The 10,939-nt window shown below is 43.9% G+C and overlaps 1 long non-coding RNA gene across 1 annotated transcript; it reads right to left on the reverse strand.

The window, feature by feature from the left end:
* Nucleotides 1-9,693: 9,693 nt before the first annotated feature.
* LOC143793788 (uncharacterized) lies at nucleotides 9,694-10,528 on the reverse strand. The gene is made up of 3 exons (XR_013220263.1): nucleotides 10,396-10,528; nucleotides 10,088-10,161; nucleotides 9,694-9,820 (listed from the first exon to the last, which is right to left on the reverse strand). It is a non-coding gene; the product is annotated as an uncharacterized LOC143793788 (long non-coding RNA).
* Nucleotides 10,529-10,939: the final 411 nt, after the last annotated feature.

Raw genomic sequence — 10,939 nt, forward strand, 5'->3', positions numbered from 1 at the left:
GTTAGTGGTACATTTAGATAGATATTTTTTGCATTTATTTGTGAATAAAAGTGAAATTTTGGCAAAAATTTGGAGAACTTAGCAATTTTCAAATGTATAATTTTTATGCCCTTAATCCAGATAGTTATATAACACAACATAGTTAATAAATAATATTTACCACATGTCTACTTTACATCAGCATCATAGTTACATAGCTACATAGGTTGAAAAGAGACCTGGGTCCATCAAGTTCAACCTTTCTTCATTTTTGAAACATAATGTTGTTAAGAAGTTAGAAGGGTTAAAAGTTTATCAACAATTTCTCATTTTTCCAACAAAATTTGCAAAAAATTTTTGTTAGGGACCACATTACATTTGAAGTGACTTTGAAGGGCCACACAAAAGAGACACCATTTTAAAAACCGCACCCTTCAAAGTATTCAAAACCACATTCAAGAAGTTTATTAACTCTTTAGGTGCTTCACGGGAATTAAAGCAATGTGGAAGGAAAAAATAAAAATGTATCTTTCTCCACCAAATTTTATAACATTGAGCCATTTTCACAAGGGTAGCAAAGGAAAAATGGACCATATAATTTGTTACAATAGCACTAATGTGGTATTAATCCATTAAGTACTTCATTGCCAGTATCCAGTCATTTATGGCACTGTTTTGTCTTGTGGAGTTTGCCCACTTTTATATGGTATGTTTTATTGCCTGATATATGGGTAACACGCTAATTCGTATGCACTGAGGCACTTTACTGAATTCTGATTTATTCTGTGGTCACACATACATCTATGTCTTCATAGTGAATTCACACGCATCAAAGCACCTTACTGCTTTTTGGTCTTACTATCTGTGACCCAGTGGTCACATATATATCTATGTTTATATAGTGAACACACAGGCACTAAAGCACCTTACTGCATTTTGTCTAACTGTCTGTGACCCTGTGGTTACACATACATTTATTTTTGCCTAGTGGAGGGCACTTAACCGATTCTTTTCCATCCCTAGGTATCAAATAATGTATTAAATAATACCAAGGGAATAAACTCTACAGGACCATAGAGTTGCTGTATATTTTGTTTATTTTGTTCGCTGGACCCAAACATCCAGAGGCTCACCCATCACTAATTGAAACTTTCTTTTATACACAGGCCAGGTTTTTAACCCCTTTCTGCCATTGGACGTACTATTCCGTCCATGTGGGGTGGGCCCTAATTCCAAAGGACGGAATAGTACGTCCAGCGCGATCGGCCGCGCTCCCCCCGTGAGCGCGGCCGATCGCGGCGGAGTGTCAGCTGCCTATCGCAGCTGACATCCGGCACTATGTGCCAGGAGCGGTCACGGACTGCCCCCAGCACATTAACCCCCGGCACACCGCGATCAAACATGATCGCGGTGTGCCGGCGGTACAGGGAAGCATCGCGCAGGGAGGGGGCTCCCTGCGTGCTTCCCTGAGACCCCCGGAGCAACGCGATATGATCGCGTTGCTGCCAGGGTCTCTTACCTCCTATCTCTGCAGGCCCTGGATACAAAATGGCCGCGGGGCTGCATCCGGGTCCTGCAGGGATCACAGTCTGCTGCGCTGGAACTGAGATCGGTGATCTGACAGAGTGCTGTGCAAACTGTCAGATCACCGATCTGTGATGTCCCCCCCTGGGACAAAGTAAAAAAGTAAAAAAAAAATGTTCACATGTGTAAAAAAAGAAAAAAAAATCCTAAATTAAGAAAAAAAAAAAAAATTATTCCCATAAATACATTTCTTTATCTAAATAAAAAAAATCACACAATAAAAGTACACATATTTAGTATCGCCGTGTCCATAACGACCCCACCTATAAAACTATATCACTAGTTAACCCCTTCAGTGAACACCGTAAAAAAAAAAAAAACTAGGCAAAAAACGCTTTATTCTCATACCGCCAAATAAAAAGTGGAATAACACGCGATCAAAAAGACGGATATAAATAACCATGGTACCGCTGAAAACATCATCTTGTCCCGCAAAAAAACGAGCCACCATACAGCATGATCAGTGAAAAAATAAGAAAGTTATAGTCCTCAGAATAAAGCGATGACAAAATAATTATTTTTTCTATAAAATAGTTTTTATCGTATAAAAGCGCCAAAACATTAAAAAAATGATATAAATGAGGTATCGCTGTAATCGTACTGACCCGACGAATAAAACTCCTTTATCAATTTTACCAAATGCGGAACGGTATAAACGCCTCCCCCAAAAGAAATTCATGAATAGCTGGTTTTTGGTCATTCTGCCTCACAAAAATCGGAATAAAAAGCGATCAAAAAATCTCCTGTGCCCGAACATGATACCAATAAAAACGTCAACTCGTCATGCAAAAAACAAGACCTCACATGACTCTGTGGACTCAAATATGGAAAAATTATAGCTCTCAAAATGTGGTAACGCAAAAAATATTTTTTGCAATAAAAAGCGTCTTTCAGTGTGTGACAGCTGCCATTCATAAAAATCCGCTAAAAATCCCGGTATAAAAGTAAATCAAACCCCCCATCATCACCTGCTTAGTTAGGGAAAAAATAAAAAAATTAAAAAAATGTATTTATTTCCATTTTCCCATTAGGCTTAGGGTTAGGGCTAGGGTTAGGGCTAGGGCTAGGGTTAGGGTTAGGGCTAGGGTTAAGGCTAGGGTTAGGGCTAGGGTTAGGGCTAGGGTTAGGTTTGGGGCTAGGCTTGGGGCTAGGGTTAAGGCTACAGTTAGGGTTGGGGCTAAAGTTAGGGTTAGGGTTGGTGCTAAAGTTAGGGTTAGGGTTTGGATTACATTTACGGTTGGGAATAGGGTTGGGATTAGGGTTAGGGGTGTGTCTGGGTTAGAGGTGTGGTTAGGGTTACCGTTGGGATTAGGGTTAGGGGTGTGTTTGGATTAGGGTTTCAGTTATATTTGGGGGGTTTCCACTGTTTAGGCACATCATGGGATCTCCAAACGCGACATGGCGTCCTATCTCAATTCCAGCCAATTCTGCGTTGAAAAAGTAAAACAGTGCTCCTTCCCTTCCGAGCTCTCCCATGCGCCCAAACAGGGGTTTACCCCAACATATGGGGTATCAGCGTACTCGGAACACATTGGAGAACAACTTTTGGGGTCGAATTTCTCCTGTTACCCTTGGGAAAATACAAAACTGGGGGCTAAAAAATAATTTTTGTGGAAAAAAAATATTTTTTATTTGCATGGCTCTGCGTTATAAACTGTAGTGAAACACTTGGGGGTTCAAAGCTCTCACAACACATCTAGATGAGTTCCTTAGGGGGTCTACTTTCCAAAATGGTGTCACTTGTGGGGGGTTTCTACTGTTTAGGTACATTAGGGGTTCTGCAAACGCAATGTGACGCCTGCAGACCATTCCATCTAAGTCTGCATTCCAAATGGCGCTCCTTCCCTTCCGAGCCCTCCCATGCGCCCAAACGGTGGTTCCCCCCACATATGTGGTATCAGCGTACTCAAGACAAATTGGACAACAACTTTTGGGGTCCAATTTCTCCTGTTACCCTTGGGAAAATACAAAACTGGGGGCTAAAAAATAATTTTTTGGGGAAAATTTTTCTTTTTATTTTCACGGCTCTGCGTTATAAATAGTGTTGAGCGATACCTTCCGATACTTGAAAGTATCGGTATCGGATAGTATCGGCCGATACCCGAAAAATATCAGATATCGCCGATACCGATACCCGATACCAATACAAGTCAATGGGACTCAAGTATCGGAAGGTATCCTGGATGGTTCCCAGGGTCTGAAGGAGTGGAAACTCTCCTTCAGGCCCTGGGATCCATATTCATGCAAAAAATAAAGAATTAAAATAAAAAATTTGGATATACTCACCCGTCCGGTGGCCCCTGGAACTTACCGATTGTAACCGGCAGCCTCCGTTCCTAAGAATGAGCAGTTTAGGACCTTCGATGACGTCGCAGCTTGTGATTGGTCGCGTGCCGCTCATGTGACCGCTCACCCAACCAAACACAGGCCGCGACGTCATCGCAGGCCCTAAACTCCTCAATGAGTTATGGCTATTCGACAGCTGATCTTTTAGGTTTTTGGCCCTTCTTGCTATCACTTTAGGTCGTTCTCCAATCAGAGGTCTTAATTTGGGTTCACTCCTCAGGATACCCCAATTTGCGTTTAGAATGCGGTATATATCACCCCACTGGTTGTTAAACTTGGTAATTAGATTAATAGTATTAGATTCTGATCTTACCCGGGGTTTTAGGGCTTCTTCCCTCGTTTTTTCTCTTGAAAGTTCAAACGCTCCCGAGATGACCCTCCCAGGGTATCCCCGTTCGCGAAATCTGTTGGTCAGGTCACGAGACTCCTTGTAGAAATCCTCTGTGCAAGTGCAATTCCTTCTAAGTCTGAGGAATTGTCCTCTGGGGATGCCTCTTTTTAAATGCTTTGGGTGGAAACTTTCAAAATGTAGAAGGTTATTGGTAGCTGTCCATTTTCGGAACAGTGTGGTCGTAATCCGGTTACGGTCGATCATCAATTTCAGATCTAGAAATTCAACCGAAATAGTAGAAAAACAGGATGTTAGCTTAATGTTCCAGTCATTGTTATTGAGCCCCTCAATGAAAGTCTGTAACTTTTAAGGAGTCCCTGACCAAACTATGACAATGTCGTCGATGTATCTTAGCCATTTGACCACGTGGGTGGAGAAGTCCTTGAGTTTTTGTACATGGGTCTCCTCCCACCACCCCATAAAGAGGTTAGCATATGAGGGCGCACATTTTGCCCACATAGCTGTACCTGAAATGTGTTTGTAAAAGCTCCTATCGAACACGAAATAGTTATTTTCCAATATAAATTTGAGCAGTTCCAAAACAAATGTATCATGGGCCCTGTCCCCTGTAGATTGTTTGTTTAGGAAATAAGATGTTGTTACCATACCCAATTCATGTCCAATATTCGTATACAGGGCTTCCACGTCTAAGGTCGCTAGAATTGCATTATTCGGGATTTCCAGAGTCTCGCAGATTTCTATAAGATGTGAGGAATCTCGCACATAGGAATCTAGGGATTTCACCAGCGGCTGTAAAAAATAATCAACATATGAGCATGGTTTCTCGTAGAGCCCCCCTATACCCGAGATTATAGGTCTACCTGGTGGCCTAACAGTAGATTTGTGGACATTTGGCACCAGGTAGAGCGTCGGGACAATTGGATAAGCTGTTGTTAGGTAATCCCGTTCCTTTTTGTTTATAATGCCCAAGGTGAAAACCCTTGTAACCAATTTGTCTAGCTGATTTTTAAATATTGATGTTGGATCTGTTGGCAATTTTTGGTAATGTGAGGTATTATCCAATTGACGTTTTGCTTCCTGATAGTACATGTCTTTGGGCCATAATACGATATTTCCTCCCTTGTCTGATTCTTTGATTTCTATTGAATCATTATTTCTCAAATTTGATAGTGCCCTTCTTTATTCCCTTGTGAGGTTGTTCTGACCATGTTTATCTAGGTGAAGTTTTTTAATATCACTGCATGTCGTTTCAAAAAATATCTGTATGGCTGGAAACATGGAGAATTTAGGGGTTGCTTGAGACTGCAATCTGCCACTAAAACGTCTTCTACCCTGATCACCATCGTTTTCAATTAGTAAGTCCAGTAAGTCTTTAAAGGTCTGTCTATCTTGATCTGGTAAATCATCTATTAGTGATGGTTGATGGTATAGCATTTTAAACGTCAATTGTCAACAAAATAAATAGAGGTCTTTGGTCAATTCGAATTTATCCAACCCACTCATGGGTGAGAAGGATAAACCCTTTGTAAGTAATTTAGTTTCCATTGGTGATAACTGGTATGTTGAAAGGTTAATGATATGAAATTCATTTGTATTATTACCCATGTTGGCCCTGGGGTGGTAGGTGTTTAGAACCGTTTCCTGTTGTTGAAGCGCGTAATTCGCTTCGAGCTCGGGGACCAAAGTCTCAGATTGCGTTTTCTCTTTGCACGAGTGTTTTGGTTTTCTTCGTCCCCTTCTATGCTGCTTTCTCGGTTGCTCGTGTCTGTTGATAAAAAATCACTACTGAGGCTAGGTCCTGTTCCATTTTTACTTAATCCCACCCCTTTGTCGGTTGGTTTGGTAAAGGTTCTCCCATTGCCTTGATGTGTCCATCTATACATCCTCTGTTTCTCTTTATCAAGTTTATCCCGCTGAAACTTAATTTTTTTCCCTCTAATGATGTCTTTTTCGTATTTGTCAATTACTTCTTTTAGTTGGACCTTAAAGGGATCTATTTGGGTTTTACTATCAAAGGCCTCGAGTTCTGTTTCTCTCTTTTTTATGTCCTCTTTGATTTTTGTCAATACCAATTTGTCCTGGTCTATCAACATGTCTAGGATGATGTATGAGCATCTCTGTAGACCACCTTCCCAGGTGGCCCTAAACTCCTGATCCACTTCCCAAGCCGGGAATAATCCGTACCCTTGGTGCGCAGGTGCCGAAACCTGTATCAAGCGACACAGCTTACCAGAGCGCAAGCGCATATAAGTACGGGGCATCTGCTATGTGTGGCGCAAGCGCATAGAGAGATGGGGGAATTAATTCATAAATACTATGGTTAATTGCGGACTCTGCGCAAGCACAAGATGGCACAATAATCTGTACCCTCAGCGCGCAGGCGCTGATCTCTGTATCAATCGATACAGCTCACCAACGCGCAAGTGCATATGAATATGGGACATTGGCCTCAGAAGGCGCAAGCGCATAGAGAGGGCGACAACTGCGCAGGCGCCATGATACAATATGACCCCTATGATGCATTTCCGGGCCATTGTTGACAGCATGGACGCCACAACCATGAAGTGTCTCTCACACCTGCCGCTAAGGTAAATCTAATTCAGATAGTTTAAATAGCCACTATCGCACTCATGAAATACACTCACCTTGAGAAAGACACCGTGTGTGTGTCGGAACGCGTGGGTCCTGCATTCTTCCATATTCTGGCTGCACCGCTGCTCTAAGGACCAGGGGGTGACTGTAGTGGACCGAATAGGGTAAAGTATATAGCCGCTGCTTATTGCCTCTTCTTGTCAATTACATTCTTGATCTATTATGTCATTTGATTTATGTGTGAGCATTAGTGTTGAGCATTCCGATACCGCAAGTATCGGGTATCGGCCGATACTTGCGGTATCGGAATTCCGATACCGGGATTCCGATACTTGCCGCGTATCGGATACCGGAATCGGAAGTTCCAAGATTCAAAATGCAGAAATTCAGCCAATGAGAATGATTCCAAGTGTGGGCACATCCTGTTTAGCATGGAGGGCATGAAACTACTGGCAAGGCTGTGATTGGCTGCTGAAATGATGTCATGATGCAGTTTAAAAGTCGCTGGCGCCATTTTGCGATCACTCTGCTGTGAATTCAGTTAGTGACAGGACGCTGTTTGCTGACTGAGGGACAGTTTAGAGATAGCAATTTGCTTCTTTGTGCTTTCCAAAGGCTAATTTAGCAACCGCTGTGTTCACCTACTATTCACCTTGCTTTTGCCTTGTAGCGCTGTTTTCACAGCGATCTGCAAGGTCTGTGTGTGTGTGTGTGTGTGAGTGCAGCCCACTCTCTAGTCTGAGTGCAGCCACATAGGCCATCCATAGCTGGTTGTATTCAGTTCAGGGAGGGTGGTTCATTGCCTCATACTGTTCTTTTTTTTTTTTTTTTTCAAGTAGTGTAGTCTGCTGCTAATTTATTCAAAAAAATCCTATTAGTGTCTTTCCACCCGTCTCCAGCTAATTTGTGGAAAAACACTACATAGGATAACGTAGAGGAGGGTTTTTGGGCCTTGCAGCGCCGTTTACGGCTGTCTGCACGGTCTCCGTGTGATTGCAGCTCGCCCTGTAGTCTGTGAGCAGCCATAGCCTGGTTGTCTCCAGCTCAGGGTTGTTCACTGCGTCATACCGCCAAATCAATTTTCATTTTGTTTTAAGTAGTGCAGGCTGCTGCACATTTTTCCAAAAAATTCCTATTAGTGTCTTTCCACCCGTCTCCAGCTAATTTGTGGAAAAACACTACATAGGATAACGTAGAGGAGGGTTTTTGGGCCTTGCAGCGCCGTTTACGGCTGTCTGCACGGTCTCCGTGTGACTGCAGCTCGCCCTGTAGTCTGTGAGCAGCCATAGCCTGGTTGTCTCCAGCTCAGGGTTGTTCACTGCGTCATACCGCCAAATCAATTTTCATTTTGTTTTAAGTAGTGCAGGCTGCTGCACATTTTTTCAAAAAATTCCTATTAGTGTCTTTCCACCCGTCTCCAGCTAATTTGTGGAAAAACACTACATAGGATAACGTAGAGGAGGGTTTTTTGGCCTTGCAGCGCCGTTTACGGCTGTCTGCACGGTCTCCGTGTGACTGCAGCTCGCCCTGTAGTCTGTGAGCAGCCATAGCCTGGTTGTCTCCAGCTCAGGGTTCTTCACTGCGTCATACCGCCAAATCAATTTTCATTTTGTTTTAAGTAGTGCAGGCTGCTGCACATTTTTTCAAAAAAATCCTATTAGTGTCTTTCCACCCGTCTCCAGCTAACTTGTGGAAAAACACTACATAGGATAACGTAGAGGAGGGTTTTTGGGCCTTGCAGCGCCGTTTACGTCTGTCTGCACGGTCTCCGTGTGACTGCAGCTCTATCCGTTGTCAGTTCAGCCCCCAAAAAATAAATAAATAATAAAGTTCACCAAACACACCAGTTACACCACTTTACATTTGTGTAGGCCACATTAGCTCATATTAAAGTCTAGTCCACACTTTAGAAAATTAGTGTTTCTTATACCTGTTAGGAGGAGTTGCTCAGGAATAAGCACACAAAGCCATTAGTACTTTTCTACTTATCTTTATCAGTCAACCAAGATGAAGAAGGCAGTGAGTAAGGCACGTGGGCGTGGGCGCGGAGCATGGAGGGGACGTGGGGATTCTGTGCCTGCTGCGGGCACCGGTGACTCATCAGCACCCACTTTCACCAGGCAACAGTCATTCATGCGCAGCTTTGTGTCAGAGCGCCGTACACCGCTGCTGCGTGAAGAACAAATTGAAGCCGTTGTCGGATGGATGGCAGCTAATGCATCAACTTCAATTAGTGCCACATCCTCTCAGACACAGAGCACTGGAGAGCAGCCATCTGTCTCTTCACCACCTGCCAAATTGCCCAGGCAGACAGAGAGCCCAGGACAGGAGCCGTCTCTACTTCTGTTCTCTGAATCTCTTGGCTTGGAAACAGGGGGCCAGCCAAGCAGCATTGGAGAAATGGAAGAAGAGGCAGGGTGCAGTGATGCCCAACAGCTTTTTCTCTCTTCCTCTGAAGAGGCGGGTGGGCCAGTGGCTCCGGTCACCACATCGCAGGCCGCATCAGCTGATGATGACACTCAGGTGCCACTTACTGGTGCGTGCTCTGCTGCTGAGACTACCCAGGAAGAGCAGTTGGGGGCAGATGTTAGTGTAGATGATGAGGTCCTTGACCCATCTTGGCGTGAGGGACAGGAAGGTGGTGGGAGCAGCTCTGAGGAAGAGATTCCCCGTACGGCCCAAAGAGGGAGAGGGAGGGGGAAGACTGCGGATCCTGCAGCCTCCGCTTTGGCACCCGTTAGGAGCATGTCTCTTCCAAAAGCCAAAAAGGGCGCTCCCAAGACTTGCAGTGCCTGGTCCTTTTTTGAGTAGAGAAAAAAGTACCGCACACTCAAAGTTGATATGATGTGAAAAAGGGGATATGCCAAATTTATTTACACACAAAAAAAGGAACAACAATTGCCACTGTGATAGTATGTAGAAAGGAACCCGACGTTTCGACCCTCCCGGGTCTTATTCATGGGGTTACTAGGAGGCAAATAAACAGTATAAGTAGCTGTTTGTGACACAATATGCAAAGAAAACAAAAATAAGAACAAAAAGAAATAAACAAGATACCAAAATACAATCATAAAACATTATATACAATATATACAAAGCAACCAGAGGTAGCGTCGGGGGTACTCTGAGGAGCAGCGAGTGGTAAGTTTATGGTAAAGAGGTATTTCAGGCACATTGGCGATTCACTGCTTGATGAAAGAAATTCACTGCTTAAGATAAAAAAATAGCGTTTACCTTAACTCTTTTGGTACACATATAAAGGTGTGGCAGTGTTAGAAGGCAAGACAATGGTCCTTTTAAGGCATAACCTGTCATCATAACAAAGAATCAACATTATGTGGTGCATATGCAATGAGACAGCATTGTTGTAGTGTGAATATGGGAGGGGTTTTTTATGGACATGTTTAGTCATGAGGGTTAAGGGTCAGTCCCAATAAGATATATTGCAATGAGGTATAGGGTCCTTAGTGACTAATGGGCAGTGCATGTAGGAAACAAAGCAGAAGCAACCCCATTATTATAGAGGGAAACATAATGGATACCTTGTAAATCCAATGGTGGCTCCTATGAGATAAGTAGAGGAGTCCTGTTTAAGGTAGGCTGCGGGGGTTTCAGCTTGCAGAGCTGTCCTATAGATAAGGGGTAGTGGGTTAGAGGTATAGCAAGAGGGTGCTGAGGGAAGGGGCGGAGGGTCCGTGTACCTGTACTATCCTGGGTCTGGGGGTCAGCGGCGCATCCCGCGCCCAGCTGTGTGGTCCTGGATTGGCAGTGAGGACATGCTTGTATGTCCTCCATAAATACCGCCGAACCGGAAGTGCGCGGTTCCGGACCGGAAGTGACGCGTCACATGGTCCGCGCGTGCGCACTGAGTGCTGCTAAGCTAGTAAGGGCAGGAGGATGCCCATAAGTGGGAGTTCTAGCTCAGTGTGCGGCTGTGAGGGGATGTATTGGAGCTGCAACACTGTGTATAATGGGGGGCGGAGCAGCCAGACAGCTGAGAGCTGTGCAATTGTGTAAAGGTTTAGGTGACACAAAAGAAGGAAAGCCCGTTAAGGACATATTAAATGGGCCATGTAGAGATATTAT

Source organism: Ranitomeya variabilis, chromosome 1 (genome assembly GCF_051348905.1).
Source record: "Ranitomeya variabilis isolate aRanVar5 chromosome 1, aRanVar5.hap1, whole genome shotgun sequence".
Taxonomy (NCBI): Eukaryota; Metazoa; Chordata; class Amphibia; order Anura; family Dendrobatidae; genus Ranitomeya; species Ranitomeya variabilis.